The sequence below is a fragment of the Melospiza georgiana genome, chromosome 2, assembly GCF_028018845.1.
Source record: "Melospiza georgiana isolate bMelGeo1 chromosome 2, bMelGeo1.pri, whole genome shotgun sequence".
NCBI lineage: Eukaryota > Metazoa > Chordata > Aves > Passeriformes > Passerellidae > Melospiza > Melospiza georgiana.
In genome coordinates, this window is record NC_080431.1 from 93,155,576 (window position 1) to 93,180,795 (window position 25,220).

A 25,220-nucleotide genomic window follows, 5' to 3' on the forward strand; every position below is an offset into this window, starting at 1 on the left:
AGAACTCCAAAGGCCTCTGTTCTTTTTATGTTTGGAAATGGTTTCCAGGACTATTTGCTATCTTATTATAAACTTTCAGGGCAGAGATGAGGCTGGATCCTCATTCTTGTAATTCATGAAGACTCAAGGGATATCTGCATTCTTCAACCTTCAGGAATCTCAACAAATTGCCATAACCTTTCAAAGACTTTTGAAAGAGTAAGTGTGGCCTCACAATGACATTGGACCAAACTCTCAACACTCACAGGCACATTCTCTCAGCTCCTATCGGCTTATGTATGTCCAAATTGTTTAAATGTTCCCTATCCTGATCCTCCTTTAGCAGGTAGTAGTCTTCCTTGCTCCAGACTTCCTTAATGATTTCAACAACTTGGGATTCCTGAAGACAAGATAAACAAAATATTTAGCACCTCAGTCTTTTAATATTCTTTGTCAAAAGGCCCTTACCCATTTAACACTGGGTTCTCTCCAGTTTTTATTTCACTGCTGATCTGATCTACTGGTAGAAGTCTTTCTTGTTGCCCTTCCTGTCCTTCATCAGATTCAATTCTGGGTGGACTTTAACATTCCTTATCCAAGTCCTGCATATTTGGACACTGTCTCTGTATTGTTGTCAAGGCCTCTTGTACCTGCTTATACTTTATACACTCTGGAATGCTGCATACCATCATATCTTAAGGAATGTTGACAAGAACTAAAGGTATTTAGACAACTTCATTGGGCAATTTCCTTAGCCACTTGGTATGGGATTCACTCCATCCAGTTTTAATGACCAGAAAGACACATCCAGTCTTAAGTAATCATCCCCTGATTAAACTTCAAGTGATGAATAATCTCCTGGATGTGACCATCTCTCTCAACTGAGTATAGAAGCCCTGACTATTTATATAAAGTTTAGACTATGTGTCTAATTTTCAGATTACTAAAACAAATTCCATGCCTCAAACTCTACCATCCCTTACTGAGCAGTCAGTAAAACAATAAGTAGATGCATGTTTATATTTAAGTGTGTGTGCACTAACATGTACAAGAGCTGGAAAACCAAATTCCAAGGTCCTTCTTTCTATAAACTTTGGAAAAGTAAGACTGCAACGACAGTATACTGCTGCGCTAGAGATGGAGCCATATACGGAGTTCTTCTGTTTCTTCTTAAACAGAAAAACATGACATTTCATAAAACTGCAACCTTCCACTGTTCAGGAGTAATTTTTGCTTAGTAGTGGTGAAGAATACAGAATATTGAAGCCAGTGAAAACAACAATGCCAGACAGGCTTGCTGTCAATGCATTATATGGACTTAGATTTTTCAAACTTCTTGGAAGTAAGGTTGCTATATCTGCAGCATTCACCTGGCTTAACATTTAATATTCTTGCAACATAAAAAAGCTGAGTGGTGTGTCTCTAGTTTTGTTTGCCCTTCATTTGCAACCTACTTTCCTAGGTCAAGAAAATCTCTGATAGAAATGCAGCTACACAGTTACACGAGAATGTTGCAGGCAAAGCTGGTTTAACTCTGGGAACAGGTGTAAGAGTCTTTAGCAAACACGATTGGAATAGGCAGAATTTGCTGACAGCTCCATGGCTTTCAGAAGCTGTGCCACAGTGACTTCAGAAGGTCGTGTGCTGAATCAGATGCAGAGCTCACACTATCATATCGGGGTTTCAGCATCCACACCCCTCTGCTTCATCTCTGGCGCAGACAAATACTTCTTTGCTTGTATCAGAAGGTCAGGGAACCACTTTTCACAGGGCTTCAGAAATAACATTTAAATATTTTCGGATTAGTTATGTAAAAATCGGCAAGAGACTGGGAAAAAGCCCCATCACTGGACATTGCACTGGACTGGAAGAGCTCAACATTTTGAATCCAATATTATACTGTTGAAGATTTGCTTTAACAGCTCCTCCAGGGATAAGACATTTTTTATTGTTAAAAGAAATTGTCATATTTCTTTCTTTGATATAAAATTTGAATAACATGTAGTTGAAACAAAAATTTTATCAGTAGTGATTAAGTTATAATGAAACCACAGTGAATAAAACATTTAAGTTATTCAGAATTCAAATGTGTCTGTCAGGATGTGAGAGGTAAGATGCTTTCAAAATCCCAAGGCTTAGCATGAGTACAAGTGATCTGCATAGAAAATGAAGTATTTTCATTAGCTATTGATTTTTGTTCTCTAAGGGCCATTAATGCTGTACATTTCGACAGTACAAGATGGTGCCTATAGTTTAAACAACCCAAGAACTTTCCTGAATAATCTCAATTTATCCAATTTGCTCTCTCTCGGTTTGAACCCTGGGTATAACAACAGGCTTCAAAGCCCGCTGTTAAGTGCTAACATAAAGCCTTGAAGCTTGAGATTGTCTCTTCCAGATATTTTACATGTGTGAGCTTGACAAAGATCTTAATGGAACTGGGATTTTGCATTTGCCACATTCTCCTGTCTGGGAAGGCAGATAACACAGAAGTACAGCTTGAGCACCAGGCAGGGGCACAGCCGATTTCAGAGGAAATTGTAATAAATGATGGCTGTGGCTTATCATTCCCCACAGGCTGTTGTGCTTAGCTGCTGCTCTTCAGGTCTCAAGGTCTGTGAAAGCATGACGCTGCTGTGGTGACAGCCCATCACCTTGGTGCCTGTCATCATGGTGTGGGTGTTGGGCAGCAGCAGAACCTCACACGGAACCTGCTGTGGTGATGCCTCTCCTGAGCTGAACCCAGGGCCCAGAGCAGCAGCTGCAGCCCAGTGCTGCTCTCAGCCTCCATTGGGCAGGCCAGGGCTGAGCAGGGGCTGGCAGCTGCCCCAGGACAGAGCTGTGAGGTCAGCACAGGGACCAGGCCTGCCACAAGGCCGTGCCACCCTCACTTCAGGCCCTAGGGAAGAGTGGTCAATAAGGAATGCTGGGATCAGCTTAGGCTCTAAAGTGAAGTGACCAGAGCGGCAGCTGCAGCCCAGTGCTGCTCTCAGCCTCCATCGGGCAGGCCTGGGCCGAGCAGAGGCTGGCAGCTGCCCCGGGACAGAGCTGTGAGGTCAGCCCAGGCACCAGCCCTGCCACAAGGCCGTGCCACCCTCACTTCAGGCCCTGGGGAACACTAAGGAATGCTGGGATCCAGCTTAGGCTCTAAAGTGAAGTGACCATCCTCCCCAGCCTTCTGTGCCATGAGAGGAGGGAGGCAGGCTCCTGTGGGAGAGCTGGGGCAGGAGCATCACTGAGTGCCCAAGGAGAAGTCTTTCCTCCTCACCCACATCACAGTGCTCACACAGACTGGGTTGCTGGCAGAGCACCTTGGCATGGTGAGCACAATTAAGCTCACACCCCATTCAAGACCTTGGGCAGGTCTGCAGAGCAATTCATTCACCCAGTCAAGTTTCAGAAAAGCATTTGGAAACTTCTGTTGTCATATGTTTTAGCAAGACAAGAAAAAAGAGTTGAATTTTCAGGGATTTTGCATAAAAGGACACAGAACTGAGGCACTGAAAGTGATACTTAGACAAAATGCCAAGCAGGCATGTAACCCTGAGAGCTGCTTTTCTTCATCTCTAACTGGGTGTTAATGCTCAAATCCACATTTGTGTTTTACAGACACTCTTTCATGCAATTGCTCTTTTTACATAGGACCACAGAATGAAAGGTGGAGCACTCCAGTACCCCCACATTTCTGTACACTGCACATCTCCAACAGCTTTCAAACCAGCAGTAGTTTTGGATCTGATCTGGGGGTTTTGCTGCTCCCAAGGGAGGTAGCAGGGCTTGACCTACAATTGGGAATTTATGCCCACAATTTGGCCTTTGAAAATTAGAGACTGCAAAGTTGAGCTCCTCCCATCTCGTTTTATAAACTCTCTCTTTTCAATTCCCACTCAGTGAGCTCACCACTTTCTCAAAACTAAGATGTGATAAATATCCGGTAGCACAAAAGTTGAATTTTTAAATATCAGGCAGTCCAGATACTTGGAAACAAATCCTATATATAATATTGACTAAAATACATTAATTCTGATGCTAGGTAACACCTTTTAGTGATCCCAGAGCATCTACCCATCACTATGCCTATGCTTACAGCAGATCAGGGAGGCCATTTAATAGGTCAGGCAGATCATGTGTTCTGAAATATGTTCTCTGGAATACAACAGTAAAAATTATGTAGGCACACAAGTTTATACCCAAAAAGGGAAGGACATCAAAGATGGCAGCTAAAAGCAGCAAGATAAAACTGTCACTCATGTACACACTACCTACTATTTTACACTGTCCTGCTCACTACTTGTAATTTCTGCCCTTTTTATTTCACACCGTGAAAATTATGGCTCCTTACACTAGATTTCTAATGAATTAAAGTGGGATTCAGATTATAAGCAGTATCTAATACACATTGTTGCTGATGTTGACCTCCACAGTCCTGGCACTCTCTTAATGCACTACCCCTAGTGTAACTGAAATCTGCTCTAAATTAAGCTGGCTGGGGAAGTTGGGGAAAAAAGTAATTCCCTACAGTAGACAAAACCAAAACATTGCTGCTGGCCAAACCACCCACATACCGTTTTTTCAAAGAAACTGTTTGCCCTGATGTCTTCTCCAAGAGACCAAGAAACAATTTACTTAAATTTCCTAACTGTGTTTCCTTTGGGAGCATCACGGTACCTTATGTTGTACATAAGCACCTTCTGCACTAGGATATAATTCAGCCCTTGCATTCTCCCCACTTCTCTCATCCATGCTGCAGGGCAATCGTGGTGCTGGGACCCAGCTTTGGCAGGTGGCATTGCACCTCTGAGCTCTGCAAGCTGAGGTCACAGAATTCACAGTCACTAGGTTGGAAGAGACATTAAAGATCATCGAGTCCAAGCCAGCCCTAACAACTGAACTAGACCATGGCACTGAGTGCCACATTCAGTCTTTTCACAAACACATCCAGGGATGGTGACTCCACCACCTCCCTGGGTGGTGTAAGGTCCCTTTCTTACACTTGCCCACAGTTACATTTCCATCAGTGCTGACATGTACATCTGCAAATGAAGAAAGGGAAAACTTTTCATTCTTGAGTTTTGCTGCATATCTGCCTTAAAGTGATCTAAAGGAGTGGACATCATATCCTTTATAAGAATTAAAATAAAGTTACATTCTTCTACTTGTTGCTTTTGTCTTTGCTTTTTTCTTTTTTCCCCCTGTTTGATAATCCAGGAGTATCAGTATTTATCTTCTTTATGCTTCCACAGTTCCCCTTAGATTGTCAGTTCCTCCATCATTGCATTAAAGGTCAGGATGGAAATCATTTTCTCTAAGGTATTTCTTCTTCGAGAGGTTAATTAAAAAGAATGATGGGCCAGATACTCCACTGCCTTCTGTTTTGCACAGTCATTTGCAGACATGCATCCATTCACAACTCAGACAGGGATTCACAGCTCCTCAGACATCCTCCAGTGTGGGCCATCAGGCTGTATAAATATATGGGGCAGGACAGAGGAGACAACTACTGAGGCAATGCTTAAGCACTTAAAGATCACCTGTAGTTGCCTGACTGACACAACGGCATTGGCAGGCAGCCTGATCACTGAAACAGCTCAGAGGAGGAGGGCATATGAGCTCGGCAGGGGATTTCAGCTTTTGGGATTCTTAGCTCCTGTAAATTCATTTCACTGAGGAAAGGGACCGTGACTTTAAAATGTTCCGCCACAAAGACACAACCTACTTCATCTAAATCTGCCCCTCAGATTACTAGGTAGAGCAAGAAAACACTACCAGCTCAGAATCCCTGCCTCATTTGATATCAGTACTAGCATATTATGAAAGTTTAAATGGCCATACAGTTGATTGGCAATGGAGAATCAAAATAAAATCAATTTTACCACTCATATTAATTTGGTTTCACTTGCATGCTTTCTCTGTCATCCTTCCACTTCTCCAGTCGTCCAAAAATTTTCAGGTGAAACAAGACCTGAATTTTAAATGCAAGGTTCATGTAGGATAAAAACCAAAACAAAGCGAAATAGCAAATCACTGTTTTAAAGGAGGAACATAAAGGAAGCATGGGCCTGGGCTGGACAACATTTTCCACAAAGTGTCTTTGTTAGAAAAGCTGTTTTTCACCTAACTTAAATATTTCCCCAGTCAAGAGCCTTAAAGGCAAAATATTTTTCTTTAAAAATGTTTTCTGATATATCAGCCATATTGTAGTTGTTAGTTCATATCCTCATTTTTCTGAATTACCTGTACGCTCTAATTCTCATAATTACTAATGTGAAAATCACCCTGGAAGCTGTAGACTGGCCAGGCAATCTAGTTTAGAGAAGGCAAAGAAAGAAGAAATACCCAGGAATTCAGCACCCAAGGTGTTCTGACACCTTTTTCAAATAGCGATGAAGAAAAACCAGTCAAACCACAAAGGTCTAGGACATGAATGTTCCCTTTCTCCTGTGGGATTCTGTTCTCCCATTGCCTCAGAAGCACTCTGTGTTCCTCAGCAGTGCTCTGTAGAAAGCTCTTTAGAAATCCTACTGATTTAGCAGGAGCTGCAACCAGTAATGGCACATTTTTCCATCTTCATGGATGAGCAATGGGCAGCAGTGGAAGTGGGGATGTGATTCCATTCTCAGTGTTGTTCTCACTGGCTCATCACTTTACACCTGCCAGAAATCTCAGGGAATTTCTCAAAGGGGAAATGCAAGGATTGGTTATTTTTATAAACTGCTTTATGACCACCATTACCTAGATGCTACAGAAACTGCACATAAAAGAGCTCAACCTTGAATGAGAGGTGAGGTAAAAGGATAAAATAAGAGTGCTACAAGAGGAAAAGCTATTAATAGAATGAATCTGATAATCACACCTGTCACCACACACTTATTCATATTCTTAATTTCTCTGGGTGAGATTCTGTATCTCTTACTTCTGTGGGACAGCAAACACAGCTACACTGGGAAGCATAACTTCCTGAGAGAGCTGCAGCTCTCTGTGAGGGTATCAAGAGCCAGGCCCCCAACAAGAGGATTGCTTGTCATGATGAAAGTGTACCTTTTTTTCTGTGAGAGCAAGATGCATTCTAGAGTAGAGTAGAAGCCAAATCCTGAGTAAATATAACCAGAGTTCAGCAAAATATGGTGCCAAGAGCACTCTCCAGAACAGGATCAAAGAAAATATGAAAAATAAAATGCAATCACTAATACCACCTCACTCTTTATTATTTAAAAACTTTCAGCACCTGCAAGAAAAGAGATGAAATGGCAACGTTGCCACACTTACTGTTCCCAAGGAATTACAGAACCATGGTTTCCGGGTAAAAATTGCTTTTTGTGAAGTCTGATATATTTTAAAACACTTTGTAACAATTCATTGCATAATTCAAATGGCTCCTACACTACAAACAGCTAACATATTTATGCTGGCAGGACTGTCAGTGCATTTTTGTTGTAAGAAGCTTGGAGGTCTGCTACAAATAATCTCCAAAGAGTAACTCTAATTAGCGGCTAAAGTTGGCATATTTCCTGCTATCTGAAATTAGATCAGAGAGTTAGGCTGAGATAAAAAGCCCTATTAACTCCCTAGGCTTCCAGTTTCTGTTTATTGGTGGAAATTAATGTTTTGAACTTTATCAACCATTATCTAAAGAAGTCTGGAGTCAGTGGTAACAGAGTGATTCAGGAGAGACTTTACTGCCAGCTTCTATTCAAGTACCATAGGCACTCTACATAAATATCCACATGAAAACTTTATTTAATGGTTACATGAAGCTGAACAATAGTCAGGAAAGATGGTCGAGTGGCCAGCATGCCAGGCTGGCAATTATAAGGAGTGGGAGACATTCCTTGCTCCAAGGTACTATTTAATCATTTCTGCATGACCTAGAAAAATTCTCTTTGGGGGAGGGTGAAAGTAAGGTTGACTATAGTTAAGCAAATCTTTGTTTTCCTACATCTTGTGGATGCTTTTTGGTGTTCAGTGACTGGAGTTAGCCTTTGAAGAGATGCATTTGTCATCTGTGAAGCAGGAATAGCACTGCCCCACCTCATGGGGACATTAGACAGATGGATACTTTGCTTACCAGAGACCTCAGCCCGCCCTGGACAGGCACATCAGAAGCAAACACCATAACTCTCTCCACATGGCTCTGCAGCTTCCCTGGGGCCTTTGGTGCTGAGACAGGGCTTTGCAATTCACTTTGCCTTCCACGCAACTTCAGCAACTCTAACGCTTGCCACGGCTACATGTTCCTCTCCTCCTGCACAGCTTGGAAAATATTAAAATGTATAAGCTCCTTTTAAACACTGGGACAGGGAAGGGACAGGTAAAAAGACAGCAGAAAGGATGGCACAAGGAATCATCCTCTTGGAAGTATATTTGAACCTCAGTTCTTAGAACTTCTAAACAAGAAAGATATTTTTCAAGTTGTATTTTGCTCTGCCAAACACATGGGAAAGGAAACAATTTTTACATCCTGAGGCTAAGCACCAAAAGCCAATGTAATTCTAGAGTTAATATGTAGACAAAGGAGGAAATATTATTAGGTCAGGCTACTTTTGTTCAGACAGAGCAATAGAGAATTTAGGCTATCTCTTATTTCTGGTAATCAGCCTGAGCAGAGAAATCAATGTCTTAAGCTCTTAGCAGCTACAGAAACAAATACTAAAGTTAAGCTTATGTTTCAAAAGAAAGCTGTGGTTTAAAGCAATCCATTATCCTACCCAGTATGTGGAAATTTTCTGCAAAATCCAAAAAAATTTTACAATTTAAAATCTGCAGTGAAACAGAATCTTCACAGACAGATTTATGAGGGTACCTTCACCCCCTCCTCCAAACCACAAATTGTACCACCCAAACCCTTGCATTTACAAGTTGAGATTACCCTTCTCCATCTTTGCTTTCTAGTACGAGTGGTTTTTTACACTCTTTGAAGTGTAAAAAGAGGATATTTTCCTCCTAAGAGAACAGACAGGATTTGTCTAAAAACATTTTAAGGGAAACAGGAAGAATCTACCTCCTTAGGGCTGTGCTCACAGCAAAACCAACATAAGTGAACTGCTGTCTCAGGAATGGATCCTATCCAAAGAGCCCTTTGCTTAAAGCCTGACAATGGTTAAAAGCCAAGTTGGGGGCAGCCAAGAAGCCAGGGGTCAAAATTCAGCTGAGTGCAATTTATTCTCCTGGCCACCCAAGCACCATACTGGAGGGAGGGCAGCAAAACCCAGTTGAATACAACCAGAGTTGCAGTATTCCCCCAAAGGTTCATTCCCAGGAAATTTAAGCAATTTCAGAAAATTTCTCTTAGTCCCTTCCAGCAAACAGCAGTGTATCACAGCAGGGGAAGCAGCAGGTGCATCTCTGAAGTCTTGTGATTGAATAGAGATATGTGCAGGGTGAACAAGGCAACAGGGCCGAGTTCCAAGGCAGAAGTCTGCAGAAGCAGGCTCACTTCTTTCACCATAACATTATGAAACTAAAGCAGACCTACTCTATACTGCCAGCAGAGCAATGAGTGAATCAAATGAGCCTCCAGCAACTAACTGCCATAGGAATTTTACTTGCAGAGTGCAGTACTTTGGAGAAAAGAGTTTATACAGTTGCTATGAATTTCTCGTGTCTCTGTGGATGCTATCTGTACCCTGTATTTTTGGGGAACTAAATAATCCATTGGGTAAGAAGACCTAGACACTGGCAGGGTTGCCCAGAAATGTGAGATCAAGCAATCAAGAATTCCTTCCCTGGTCTGTTGAGGGAAGCAATGGGCCTTCAGCCAACAGAATGTGTTTGTCTTTGGACATGCTCTGCAAAAATGCACTAAAGGTGAGGGCTTAAATATCTAGGTTGAAATAGTGTCAGTTAAAGCAATATTCTCCACTCCACCAAACAGTGATGGGAACTGTTTAACAAAGGAGAATTCTTCAGCAAAAAGGAGTAATTTCTTGCTAGAGGGCAACATGGAGAGGCTCAGTCTCCCCTGAAAATTTAAACTAAACCTGGGGACAAAACCAGAGTCATTGGGTGCTTAATATAGATTTGTAATATTTTGCATTTTAACCCTGTGATTGTTTATTTTGCTAAACCTCTTCCTTTAGTATACAGTTCTGTTGTCCCCAAAGTGTGTAATGAGGTGAGACCCACCAGCAAACTGGGGACAGTTTGGGAGACCCAAGAAACGACCTCAAGTTGAACAGAAGGCCTGCAAGTTTCAGTGCCATGGGGATGTGTGATAAGGAGACCTAGAACTATTAAAAAGATGTGTCTTTATGTAGAAACAGGAAATTAATGCCTACAGAATAATGTACTTTGAACTAATCACAACAGCCTGGAGAAGATTAAAGAAAAACAATGAAACCTGTCTTTAACACAGATGATATATGCTTTTACTAGAGGGCATGTTACTATTTTGAACTAGTTTTCCAGCTGCAGTTAATAAGTTCTGGGTTCAGCTCCATTTGTGAGAATACAAAGCAGCTCTTTATGATATCCCCACCCTAGAAATTGCCTCACTTTGGTCTGTTCCCCACGACAGCAGTAGCCCCAAGAGAATCTTCAGCTTACTGGACAATAACAATTTTTGTTATTGACCTCTAAGATTTAGTAGAGTGATATAGAGGAGATGTGACATCTCTGAGACGTTACCTCAGTATTTCCAGAACCAGGGTAAATGAATCAGGCCAGCCTGTACTCTCTGTGCTGGGAAGGCTGCTCCACAATGCTCCAAGATCTTTTCCTTTGCTGAGCATTTCCTGGTGTCCTTGACAAAAAACATGTCTACAGCTCCAGCACAGTGGAAAAGTTCCCAACAGCTTGTGGGCACTGCATGCTCCATGTCCTGCCCATATTGCCCAGCCTGTGCAGGTGGAGCCTCCAGAGGAGCTCATGCACACTTGGGCACCTCCTCTCTTGGGTGTGCTCCAGTCCTTCTTGCACTCAACTGTGCCAGTGAAGGGAGTCCTGAGACCTCAGAGCTGCCCTAAAAATCAGTATAGCCACAGCAGGCATGCCAATTTCTAAACTTTCCATGATGAGTTTGCTGGATTCTCTAACATGAAATGCACAATAGCCACCAATTCCAAACCAAAGTGAGTGAGTGGCAGAGCCCCTTTGGCAAACAGGTGTAGCTTCTTCTCCGTTTACACACGCCGCCTTTCCATTAGTATATTCAGCTAAATAACATGTTTATTCTGTTTTATAAATGGTTAGCTCTTCCCTAGCTCTAGAGAGGATAGCTGTGTGTAGTGCTGTTGTTTTTTAAATGTATACATTGTTATTTACTTATGATGCGAGCATTAGGAAATACACCTTGTGTGTGCAGGAGAAGAGACTGAATCTCATGGTGGTTTTAAAGGAATGTTGTTCCCTGCCTCTGGCAGCTGCACCAAGTATTCCTGAACCTGGCTCTTCCTTGAAGCTTATCTGAAAAGAGATAGCACAGGTCTGGATCTAAAATTGTCTTGAAACATGCAGAACAAAATTTTAGAGCACAGTGAAAGCACGAATTAAGAAATTTTGTTGAAAATGCAACAAAACAGTTCAACAGATTTCAAGTCCAGTATATACCTCTGCATGCTGCCATCTTAAATCCCATTGTAGTATTTGAATTGGGTGTGAATGTTGCTTCCAGCATGCAAGCTGTTATCTATGCCTCTCTGAGTCTCCTGTTACTGAAGAGGGAGCACAGTGCATGCATGAACCTAGTTTGCCATCCTTCACCCATCACTACAGTAATTACACAACTCTCTTACAGTGCTGTCCTGGCACTTTATTCTGTGCAATATAAAGAAAGAAGCTAAGTCCAAGTTATTATAGACTGCATTGAATAAAGATTCAGAGTACCTGAGACAAATTGAAGGAATAATGTGTAAGGATTACAGAATATTGAAGTTATTCTCTAAGGCTCTCAAGACTTTGGACTCAAGGGAAAGAAGAGATAGGGGAGCCTTTTTATGGAGGGTGATAATGAGAAATCACACATTAAGTTATGGAAAGCTGTCCATTTTTTCTGTACAAAGATGTGGTGGCCAGGTTCTGGAGAGTACTAAGGAGTCACTAGAGACCAAAGAATAGCAGAGCTAGAGATGTGATATTGCCAGCACCAGTGTTTATGCAAAAAGCTTCATAGTCATGGATTGATGCAAGAGACACAATTGGATGATTTTTTTAAATTTAATTTTTTAAAATGTAGAGAGTATTGCTCTTCATAAAAGCATTTTTCTCCATATTTCATTGCAGTGCTACAGATGAATAGAAGTGAGGTACATCATCTCCTGCTGGATCTGTTTTTTTGCAAAAGACTTTTAAGAATCAATTCTCTGCCTGTAACACAGGTAAAATTAAATTTCTCAGTTATTTATTTAAATAATGTAAACATCTGAAGAAAGGCATTGCCAAAAGTGGTTTCCATTTCTGTGCACTAAATATTTTGACTATTCTTAAGCTTAGCAGCAAATCCAAGGTCAAGATCAGCACTCGCAAATTCCACAGAGCAACACAAGCAGAAATTATGAACCATACCTTGTTGAAACTGCTGGAGGTCAGGTCTGAATGAGGCATTTGCATTTGGCAAGAGATGTTTGTCACTGACTTTGTAAAGGTTTGTTTCAGCAGAATTTTCCATGCTGTTTTCATGATGGGATAGCCCCATTAACATAATCATTCAGTATCACTTTATCTGATCCATTCTTTACTATGGTCTTTATATCCCTGTATGATCCAAATGTTTATATGTAGCCAATCTCATTGACTTCTACATTTCATGAGATTCTGCATAAAACTATGTCTCATATTGACATGGCCTTGAACAAATAAAGTGCAAGGAAAAAATGGATATTTTCTCTATGGTTTAATACCACCCAGATGAGTGCAGCAGGTGGATTTATGGCTACCCCCAGACACACACATCATAAGAAAGCACAGCAGTAAACTTTCCAGTGTTAATGTAAAGCTTGTGGAATGTGCTTAACAGACTGGTTTGGCCAGATGTTGAAACAACTTCATCGGCTTCTTTGCCTCAGTGCTAATGCACTTCTGATAAAAACCAGCACAAACGTAGAGTATGACTTACCCAAGTTCGCCTAAGGTATGCTCTCCAGTTGACTTAACTCCTCCTTGAAAGGTAAATGGTGTACATTAATCTCACTCCAAAATTGCAACACAGGATTCTAAGTTTGGTGCTGTAATGGCTGTCAGAGGACATCAGGTCACTGCAGAGTCAGTGAAGACTAGAAGTGGTTTGTCTGTACATTTGAGAGAAAACAAAGTGGGCAAAGAGAATGCTAATAAATTTCTGTGGGTGCCTAAGAACCCTAACTCAGCTATAACCATTGTCTCTGGTTCAAGGATCCACTGTTGCAATCAATTATCTTTTCGTTTTGTAGTGCAAATGTTAGGAGAGTAAATATTAAGAGCTGTTAGGGACTCTGTCCAACTGTATGGATGCTTCTATGGGGAAAAATCCAACTTTTGTCGGATAGTCTACTTTTGTTTCTGCTCAATGGCACAAATGTCATATGAGACAAATGGAAAAAGGTCCAAGGACTGGACTGAATCTTTCTGACTGCCAAAGTACTTGCAACACACTGCAACATCTGTACTTTTCCTGGATCAAACCTCACCAATATTACAGAATCTGCTTCTGGAACTGGCTGAAAAGCACAGCTGATGTAGCCAGACCAGAACTCCAGATCACACTCCCAGATCGGCATGTTGGCTCAGCTTTTTGAAAGCAGTGCAGGAAACTGGTGATTATTTTTGTCATTAAAGGAAATGCAGATGGTATATAACTGGAACACTGCTACCAAGTTCCAGCCTATGGCGCTTCTAACCTGGCAGCCAGGAACCACCATATCCCCACAGCACTCAAAAGTAAATAGTTGTTTATATTATCACAAGTCACATTCTGTCCCTTAAAAATTTCTGTTCAAGGACTCTACAACTAATACAGCTAGGAAAATGCTAACTTTAGTGTAGTAAGTAAACAGAGGTCTGATTCAGCTCTCCTCAATACTGGATGCAGAACAGGATTTTGCCATCAGAAAGATGAAAGAATACAACAAACACTGCACTGGCCTCCACTGGGAAAAATTGGAGGGTAAGGAACCGGCCTGACCAGAGAGCCTGGCTGAGCATCTTGGAATATCTTGCTGGCTGTTTCTTATGTAGAGGAGAATTAAAAAGTTTTTACCCCAGTGGATTGACACTGGCCAGGAGCCAAGCAATCACACAGCCTCTAACTCACCCCACCGTGTTCATTGGGATGGGGGACAAAATAGGAAGAACAAAAGCCAGTAAATTCATAGGTCAAGTTCAAGACAGTAAAATAGCTGAAGCAAAGAAGAAATTAAGCAGCAATAACTCACCAATTCCCACAAGCAAAGTGATGGCCCAGCCAGTCCCTGAGCAATGGCCACCTGGGAAGAGAAAGCTCTCACCTCCTTCTTGCTCTACCCCAGCTTTTATTGCTGAACATGTTGTTATATGGTCAAGGTTATCCCTCTGGTCAATTCAGGTTGCTGTCCTGCTGTGTCCTGCTTCCCAACCATCAGCCTACTGCTTGGTGGAGCAGGAGAATGCAAGCTGTGAAACTGTGCAAACATTGATTAGCCATAGCCAAAACACTAGTGGGTTATCAACATTGTTTTAGCCACAAATTCTAAATGCAGAACTATAGAGCCTGATATGAAGAAAGTTATCTCCTGCCCAGCCAGACCCAATGCATCAACTTAGGCAAAACCAATTCCCCAGGACTCCTCTTAACTTTTACCTTGAATTAAAAAAAAGGAAGAAAATCAATGTCCTCCTTGGTAACACAGTGACTAAAGTTGTTTTCCAAATAAATGGGCAATTTGGGAATGATATTACCTCACAATTCATCAGATTGGCATGCCATATCAAAGTGCTAATCCATCATTTCCTGATTGCATTAAGATATGCAGGAATTTGGGATCAAGCAGGAGTATGTTGTATACAATAATTGAGGATGTTTGGAACTGTACCCTCAACAAAATATCACTCACTCTAACTGGGATACAATTGAGGACTATTGATTTATTCCTAACCAATATACTTTTTATACATGGCTGTGTAAGATACATTATCTAGAGTACAGGATGTCTGGTTTGGCATCCAGGCCTCTGGACTATGTCTTTTTTGGGACAAAGCAGTGTTACTTGCTGCATGATACAGTGCTGTATTATCATAGCTACTCCTACATTAAATTGCACAGCATTATATAATGAAAATTGGCCTTCAGGCTTTACACAAGTTGTCACTTATTAATCAAATAATTTGAAATGCCAGTGTAAAACCTGCTAAAATCAAGTAGTTATGGTTGTGGGATTAAAGCTCTTGATACCAGGAATCCAGGACATCCAAAGGGAAAGAAGGGTGCTGCATAAAATAATGGTGACTATAGTCAAGGGTATGTGTGGGAGAGATAATTAAATAATGGGGGTCCTGTTTCATCAGGTGGGATAATTAAAAACAAAGTCAAGGAATTCGGGTTCTGTAGATTGCTCAATGGTGCAAGATCACAGCCATAGGTAGAAGATATAAAAATACAAAATTTCCACCAGAGGAGATACAATTTCTGATTGATACATATCTTAAAGTCATCAGAGTACCAAGAAGCTGAAAACAGACCTTAAAACTGGACTTCACAGCAAACCACTTCTACAACAAGCTTTTTGATAAGAAAGTCCTTTTTTTTGTTTTTGACCACGAAAACATTTCTTTTCTAGTGCAGCCAACTCAGGGCAAAACAAAGGCATTACAGCTGTCCCAAGAGAAAATATTGAGGTCCTCCTACATTGCCTGGTGAGAACTCAGGTACTCATTTTTTCTAATTTCAGATCTGTTACAGTTTTACAGGGTAATCCTGTCAATATCATTGCAGAGCAAACTGAAGTGACAGACCCCTTCCCAGATCATCGTGGGGAATTTTGGAATCTGCAAATAATTTGGAACATACAAAAGCAATGGCATTCATCCCCAGCATGAATGATCTGCTTCATGGTGGCAATTTTTGCCCTTCTCCTGAGGGCAAAAAGGAAGGAGGGTATCAACACAGCTACTCTTGACACAACATTTTATAATGGAGTCCATTGCTCTTCTTGATTCTGGAGTAAGATTCACTGAAGAACCTGGGTACTGAGGTATGCCCAGAATCATCTGGAGAACATTTAAATCTTCTCTGTGCATGGCACATAAGAGAAGGGCTGGTGCCACAGATCCTGGGTGGATCCAGGGAACACAATCTTTTACACTGGGAAAACTACAGGACCAGTTGTTTTTCTTAAAGTGGTGGTGACACTGATTAGAGAAGGAGAAGGCTGGTTCAGTGCACAGTCTGTGGGCTTGCAAGCCTGTTCTTTCCACTTATCCCTGTCCCAGGAAGGCAGACTCCAAGGAGGAAATAGAGAATGCCTGGAAGAAAAAGAGAAAAACTTTCACTCCCCTTGTATACAGTATTAAAAACATTGTGAAGTATTAATTCTGCTAGTCTTAAACTCAACAAGTATTATAAAGATTAAGAAAAGCATTTTTGGTTGAAAGAAAGCAACAATGCATTCTTCAGTTCTTTATTCAAAGTCAATGTTGAAGGCAAAACCTGGAAATGTAAGCAGGGCATCTCACCAGCTCAATTGAATAAAAGATCAGTAGAGGAAAAACTGTGTAAAGTAATTCTCCACCAGAACTCAATCTGCATTCAAACTCAATTTATAGATGAATGAATGATGGAAACCAGCTTAGGGCAGGCAGGCTCCAATCACCATCATTATTACTAGATGAGAAAATATGACCACAGCATTTAAAATACTCACTAAAAATAACACCTTGGGCCCAATTCTTCCTTTACAATAATTTTGTGTTTATGCAATTTCGGTTTGTGAAAGATGCATTGAATTCCATGACCACCTAACGAAAACAGTATCTTATTTGAAGGACATGCTCGAATTTTAAGATCCAGGAGTTCCAATGCTGACCCAGCACAAGACAACTGATTTGCTCTTGAAAACATATTTAAACAAAGGGAAGTATCCTTTGTCTACTCTCTATCCTGTTATTAGATTTTAAAAGGCTATGCCTAGTCTCTAGCAAAATCATAATCATGTACATGCATTTTTTAATTATAATTAATCTGTTATTTTGGATCTAAGAGGATCCAGAAACACATATGGGGCTGTCTCAAGCTGGAGAGGTTAAAACATAATATAGAACGCAGATGACAGATGCAAAATATTTAATGCAAGGGAAGTTTTGGTGATAGAAAAGTCAGGTCTGCCACAACTTGTAACAGACATGGCAGAACAGAATGGGTTCCAAATTTGAGGCAGCATTTATCAGGGAAAACTGAACTTCTGGTCCCTGGGATTGGAACATGGGACAAGCCAGCTATTGAAATGGCCAGAATAATCTAGCACTGTTCTCATTAAATACTGATCAAAGCATTTTTTTTTTCCCTTGTATATCTAGAACATGTACCACATAGTTCTTAACAAAAATTCCACACGTGGAGTTTGCTATATTGCAGCATCTGACTTAACTGGCACCTGCCTGAATATTCAGAGCACGTTTGCCTTTGCATATCAATGGTAGAACTGATGTAATGAAACAGTGCAACTTACAGATGCAGGCATACTGAAAAACTCATTTGTATAGACATACTTCTCCCCCAGACTGCACAACATATTCAGTGTTTATGATGAGCATTGCTCAGACAGCATTCCTGAGTGGCCCCAGTCACTCTCATCGTGTGCTCGGAGCTGCCACAGAGCCATCTGCTTCCTGACCGAATGCTTCCCAGGCCACAGGCAGCTCCCCATGCTCTGATTCAAACGTAGAAATATTCACACCAGCATTCACAGATGGAAATATGTTGGCAGGAGTACTATAACACTTCCCTTCCTCAGAACTAAAGCTTTTTAGGAAATAAATCTGTTGTGGTAAGAGAAAAGGGGTCAGGCATTCTGTAAAGCAATTTATGTGAGTGTATACTTGAAAACCTTCCCTTTATAAAAATGATACTCACCCACCTTTAATCACAGTCATTCCACTTAAAAGAGGGGAAAAATTGTCACAGTAAAATCTTCTTTTCACATACCTCTCTGTCACATTTGTCACTCCCAGGGCTTTTCCACCTAATAACTCTCAAACCGTGCCATCCTCAAACACATCATAAAACCTAAACAAACAGATTTAATCTATTGAAATTTTAAAAGGCTGTAATATCATAACAGGCCTGTACAGATCTAATACCATAGTGATGTTAAAAGCTGAGTTCATGCAAGGCCCCCAAGCCTGTTTATTTGTAACAGTTCTCCATTGCATTTCACAACCCTTTGGTTCTTCCTTTATTTGTGTGTCAAATGCCTTTGATGAAAGAGGTAATTAAATATTTCCAAAGCTACTTGTGGTTAGTATTATGGTTTTACTAAAGTCAATAATGCAATAACAAAGCTCAACTGTCGGACTACCCCCCACCTGAATTTTCTCTCTCTTTTTCCTTTTAATTGAAAAATAAAGCAGGGAGAGGACCTAGTTTCAGCTTTGCCCTTGAAAATCAGGTGCACAGTGTGCTTTGAATTCAGTTTGCACTCACAGCACACATGCACACAGCTGTCATCCCACTTCCATAGCAAAAGCAGACTAAGCTCAGAACAGCAAGTGCCCCTGACCTTGAGAATTATCAGTACTGATACAACACTGAGTGTGCAGACACATGCAGGAAGTTAAATCATTAGAGTCTGCTCCTCACAGTTATTGTTGTACCTTCTGGAAGACCCAATGAACACTATTTTTAAAACTGTATAGGTTCAGGGTCAAAATGTACTTGCACAAAACTCTTAACTAATGGCTCTACTCTCTTGCAGGTACTTAATACTTTGGTGGGTTTCTTTTACTGAGAAAAGACTTGGAAAGGACAGGAGAAGACTTGGAAATTATATAATTTATGATCTCTGCATAAAACCATAATCAGATATACAATGCAGAGTATGGCGGTTAATATATACACTAAAACAAATTTAAGTTATAGCTCCCAGGCAGGTCTGTACTCAGTAATAAGTTCCTTAGAAAAGGAGCTAATAGCTGGTGTAGAGAAATTCAAGGAAGCCTTTTTCAAATTTTCATGCTTCCCTTTCAGAAACATTTCTATATGCTTGGGGCCAAAGAATATTTTAAAAATTAAATCTTAACAAGTAAAAGCACTCTTGCCTTCGAGAAGACAGTGAAGGGAAAGGAAGATACACATTCCTATGAAGCACAGGGGTGTGTCCAGCCAAAGTTCAGGACAGGTCTTGGTTCCCTCTAAACTTCAGCTTCTCCTGGCTTCTTTGTGTTTATTACTAGCCCCACATCTAGCTGTTAATAAGGCAGAGAATATCCTTGAAATAAATGAGCTACAGGACTGTAGCTTTTCCAGTTTTCTCACAGAATTGTAAATTAAATGTTTCTCTTTAGGCTGCACATCCTGAGAGGATAAGGGAATGATAAGGCAAAGTTTTCCATTTCCATTAGAAATCACTTCTTTTTATCATCTGTGGTTTCAGAGAAAATGGTCTCACAAATGTATTTCAAAAGCACCCTATTGATTGAGAAACTGGGGAGGAAGGAAATCCAAAGTGTTTTATTGTGTATAACCCCACAGTATGGGGCTGGTAGCAGGGAGGGGAAGAGAAGCATCTCACAGTGTGACAAGGGATGGAACTGGCAGTGTGACCTGACTTTGAAGATTGCCTGCAAACAACAACCTTCATTTCATGTGCTGCTATTTCAGATGCAAAGGATGATAGTTCAGGTGACAACACTGCTTATGATGCCACTCAGGCAGAAAAGAGAGGACTGCTCACATGAGCTAGATTTACAAGAGGCATGGTTTGTATCATTCAAACTACCTGTACATCATTCATGGTGGTTCAGGCTACCAAAGGGGAACTCGAAAAGCTAAAATTTAAAACACCAAACCTTTTGTGCTATGCAGCAGGGTTAAAGCAATGTGTAATTCCTTCTATTTGGAGAGAGAACTCGACTTTGATAAGTCTTGGAAACCAATAAAGCAGAAATGTTCCAAATAGATGTTACAGAAAAATGCTCAAAGACAGTGCAGAAAAGAGACAAAGAAGGGGCAGATGGCTGTGATGGGCAATTCAGTCCCTCTGTATACAGAGGTGTTATTTGCTAGCAATAGCTTTATTAATGGCACTATCAATCTCTCATTCAACATAACAGAGTATTTTTTGCCACAATTTCCCACTCTCTCTGCTGAGATGTATCAGGGGAAGCTGTATCAGTGACTGGCATGCTAAATTGGGCTGTCACACTGACATGCTTGGCACAGGATGAAATGTCTGTGCTAGAAGCTGCAGAAGCTGCAAGTGGAGCTGTGTTCACATCACCAACAGATAAAGCACGCTAGAGCTGAGAGCAAGGCACCAAATCAAGCTGAACCTGCTCTGCTGGGCTTGCTCACTGGTCAGGGCCAGCAGAGGTGTAAGAAAGCACTGGTAGCATTATGAAGAGGCATGGTGTGTGGGAGGGAAAGGACCAGGGCAGACCGGAAGGCAGCAGGAGCCATTTCAGACAGCAGGAGTGGGACACTGGCTTGGAGACAGCAAGCATGAACAGAGCAGAAAGTTGAGGCAGTCACAACTGTGGATGTTGCTCTGAGGGTTTGGGAAGCTGCTGTCAGTTCATTTATCCCATCAGCTGCTATTGCTGTGAGAGCCACACCAAGGGTGGCCACTATGGAGAGTTTGGGCAGGAGTTTGCTGGTATGGACACAGCCCACAGCTCTGTCATATCTCTCTATAATGAAGCATTTCATGGATGCCAAGACAGTTCAAAGAGCACATACTCTGAAACCAGGGTTCCTAGCTGTGTTTCCCAGCAAACTGTCCCATGAACAAGACTCACTCACAATTAGTTATGGTGGCAGCCAGCATTGCATTGCACCTGGTGAGATACGTGCAGTAACTGAATGTGACATGCCACCATAACAACAGATCCAACCAGGGCATTACAGAAGAAAAAGTGCTCCAATATAAGGGGCTTAAAGAGGCACTAAAGAATTTATGGAGGATGAAATGTAACTTCAGGGAAGGTAATGAAATTATCAGCCACACCAAGAGCAAACACAGAGTCAAATGGCAGGATCATACAATCCATTCGTCTTCTTCATTGAAGCTGAACTGATGTGATTTGATCAAATTAGTACTGCCAGACAAAAAAAAAAAAAAAAAAAAAAAAATTTAACAAATTATTGGTAATTGAAATTAGTAAATAGAAGCTGGTTAAAGTTTTTAATCAGAACTTCTTTTTATATTTTTTTGTATAGATATACATTTTTAAAATATGTTTAGCTTCCTTTAAATGTTTTCAAATTTTTACACACACATAATCAAAAAATTTAGAGAGGAAAAAAAAGTGCTCTTTCCTTCACAAACCCTCAGCTGTGTTCTCAGTAAAAGGCCGAAAATGGTTTCTGGATTAAATACAACATCTCTGCCCTTCCTTCCTCACCATCCCATACTGCCTTACTTCAAGTTACCCTGCTACTTGAAGGACTAAGAGTCTGATTTGTTGATGGTTGACTTGACTTTAAGGAGAGCTGAAAGCACTCAGCTCTCTGTGGAAATGAGTCAATGCCTCACAGTGTAAGTGGAGTGGAGCCATGCCTTTATTTCAGCTTGCTACCTGCAGGGAGGAGGATGCATGGGCAGCAGCACTGGGCAACTGCTGTTCATTTTCTGCATGAGGAGCAGTAGCATTACAGAGTCTCTGGCTTGAACTGGACAACAGAGTAGTTTTTTCTGATGTAAGATTGGCCTGGTAGGACTCAGCCACCAACCAAATGAATCCCCTGCCAGGCTCCTTGGCTCAGTGCTGGCAAATGCACCCCGTGCTTTTGGCACACGTAAATGTTCCCCTGCAACTCAGCAGAATCAGGTTCTGTTCCTCCCCTACAGAAGGCTTCCTTGGAGTCCCTGAGACAGTCACGTAAGGACAGAGTTTTAAATGTACTTAAATTTTTACAATTGTAATGCTTTTCTATATGATACCGACTGCGCTTGGACGGATCAAAGCACTAAGATAGAGCTTACAGCAGCAATGCAAGGAAGGGCAAAATGTGTGACCAGACAAATGCATACAAGTTATGAGGAGTTCAAATAATACACAACACAGACATAGAAAGTACAGCAGGTTCTGATCTCTAATTCAGGCCCGTGCTATAGAGCAACGACAGTATTTTCATTTAAAAAAAAAAAAAAATCTCTTCAGTATGTAAATATCTTTACCTACTTCCTATAGGTTTGCACCTTCTGTTTGGGATTCCTTCTCCTCCACTGCAATAACCTGAGCCTCACACATAATACCTGCCAGGAAAGAAATGCCATATGCTGTGGGTTATCTGTAAATACAGGAATGCATATTGGCAGAGCAGTGTGTTTGTGCTAAATGATTAGTAAGCTTATGCAATTGCCAAATTTTCCTCCCATTTCCCATACTCCAGGAAGCATTTGGATGGATTTTCTCTTGCTGATGCCAGTTTATAAGGACTTAATTATCTTTAAGACAATTTCAAATTTGCCTCAAATGGGGAGAGGTGGCTCTAAACCACAACCCTCTGGGCCTAAATCATCTAACAAGGGGCACTAGATATTACCCATTGGTATGTCTGATATACAAATGCACTGCATTACATTTTGAGAGCTATGCAGACCAGAAAAGAGGAAAGGAAAGCCACCATCACATTCCAAACCATAGTCCATGGAAGTGCTAGCTTTTGGCTGTCAAAATGTCTCAAGAAAATTTTCCTCTTCAACATGAAATGTCACAGCACAATCAGTATACATACAAGAATAGAACAGTGTGTTTATATAGAAACCCGAGATATTATTGGAGACAAACTGAGCCTCCCTTTTTAGTCTCAGTGTCACAGGTGCTTCTAAACAACTTAATTAATTTAGGGGGGAGATATGTACATTGGGACTGCACAGACTCTCCTCTCTCACATAATATGGAGTGAACAGCAATAACGTGGGAGAAGAGGGGCAGAAGAGCACAAAGAAAAACTGTTTCGTCCTTCCATTCAGTATCTTCTGGAAGTTACTGAGAGCCTGAACCCAGCCTTGGCCCTGTCAGCAAATGGAAGGCATCAAGGGAGATTATATACAAAAAGGAGAATTACTGGGTAGTGCAGCAGTAGCAGGTACTCAGAAAGCATATGGAGTACAAGGATGTTCTTCTCTCATTAAGCAAATCACATGTTTGAAAGAAGTCTAAGGAGGACACTATCAATTTTGAGTTGGCACAGGCAATCTCTCTCAAAAGGAGGATTGCTTCAGCTCTCACAGAAGCACAGAACTTGGCATTAAATGAATGCTTCCATTCTCCTCCTGACTCGGAGCAGGGATGTGCTCTCTTGGAGGCCAAATCCCTGAAGCTTCCTCAGTGCTCACCTGGATCCTTGAGCTTATACAGGCCTCCTGGACAGTAACACCATCCATTTAATTCAGCTGTAGCATGTAAGGCTCCCACTGGGGGCAGGGCCACTCAGTGCATTGCAGGAAGCGTCAGGAGCTTCCCCAGCCCAGCTTCCATTCCAGGCTGACAATAAAAATCCAACTGCTCAGGCACAGCTGCAGCAGCAGGGTCCCTTTCACTGAGCTTGCCTCTGCTATGCCAAGCCCTGCTGAGCCTGTGGAAATCAGGTTTACAATAGCAACAGCAGCCATTAGCTTCTTCTTTTGTGACTCCCAGCATTATTATGCTGTTTGCGAACTTCAGCTCCAATGACCAGACTATAGGCTGGGAGAGATGAGACTTAGCAGAAAAGCACATGCACACACTGACACACAAAGTGTGACAAACCCCAGTGGCAAGGTTGTGCTAATAGCTTGTTATTTAGTGACATAAAATCACTGCTAAAATAATACAGGCAGCCTAAACCTCTAGCAGCCTTTTGACAGAGATGACAGACACACTTTAAAAAAAAGCCTCTTTCACAACATTCCACAGGGCAGCTAAACACACATGGGAAACAAAACTAACTAAGAAAACAAGTACCTTTCTGCCATAAAAAATAGGCCTCTTTTGCTCGTGTATGATGCACAGGGAGGGGGTAAAGCACTCTTCTCACAGAAGAAAAAGGACTGAAGTGGGCTTTGGAAAAGTTTTGCTTTAAATTGGAATTCTAAAAGCGGCTTTTGGAAGAAGTTGTTCTTTATACTCTGCCCTATGCCTCAAAGGAGAGCCTACTACTTTCAGCCCAAGTCTTTACCAAGACATAGGAAGCACAGCAGCAAAAATGAAACTGAATACATGTATCTCAAAATCTTGTTCCACATTTGAAAACTGAGCAGACCATGCCCATGTAATGTTAACTGGCATGATTGCACTTTTATTGTTTTCTAGTGTGGACACAGGTTTAGTGCTCCAAAGGCATGTAGCAGACCTTTGTGCATATGGAAATAGAGCCTGTGTGGAGGATGCAAATCCTGCTGAGGCTGTTAATGTCCAGACTGGCTTATTATTTTAGGCACCTAATTGTGTTTATGTGGCCCTAACTGCATGCAGAGCTGGTGCAGATGTGGGAACAGTTTGGTAATGTCCATATGAAAAGGCACCTCAGAACACATGGAGCACAGTGCAGACATTCTGTGCTGCTCTGTGTGGAGCCAGCTCAGGCTCAGAGCTGGTCCTGGCTGACTCCATGCAGTCTCCATACAGTGCTCTCCAGCATGCACAGGGTGGATTACCACATGTGCAGCCCCATCTCTGCATCACTACCCTTTACAAGGACAAAAGCTGCCTCCAGGCATTAGTGCCTGTAACCCTTACAGATGGCAGCACACTGAGTAGCACAGAGACACCAGAGCTGATTTGCATGAGTCCCCCTTCATTCAGAAACAAAAGTACCGAAGATTCCATGATCTGGGATGTTTTTGCTCCCCATTGCTGCGTACGATGACAGCCATGCAGGAGACACGAAGATGCCATTAATCCATACACATCCATGCTAACAGCACAGCTGCTGAAGAGACACAAGCAATGCTGTCAGAGGAGCTGAGTTAATTTACATCTTCCCAGGTTCATTATCCGAGGGAATACACTAGAGAGGGGTGGCAGGGATGATTGCAGTCACAACCAATCTGTTCCTACGGAGCCAAAGTACAATTTCTGATTTGGCAGGGCCAATAACCAACTGACCCCCTAACACCCCTGTTTAAAAGAGTTTGGCTTTGTAAGCAAGGGAGAGA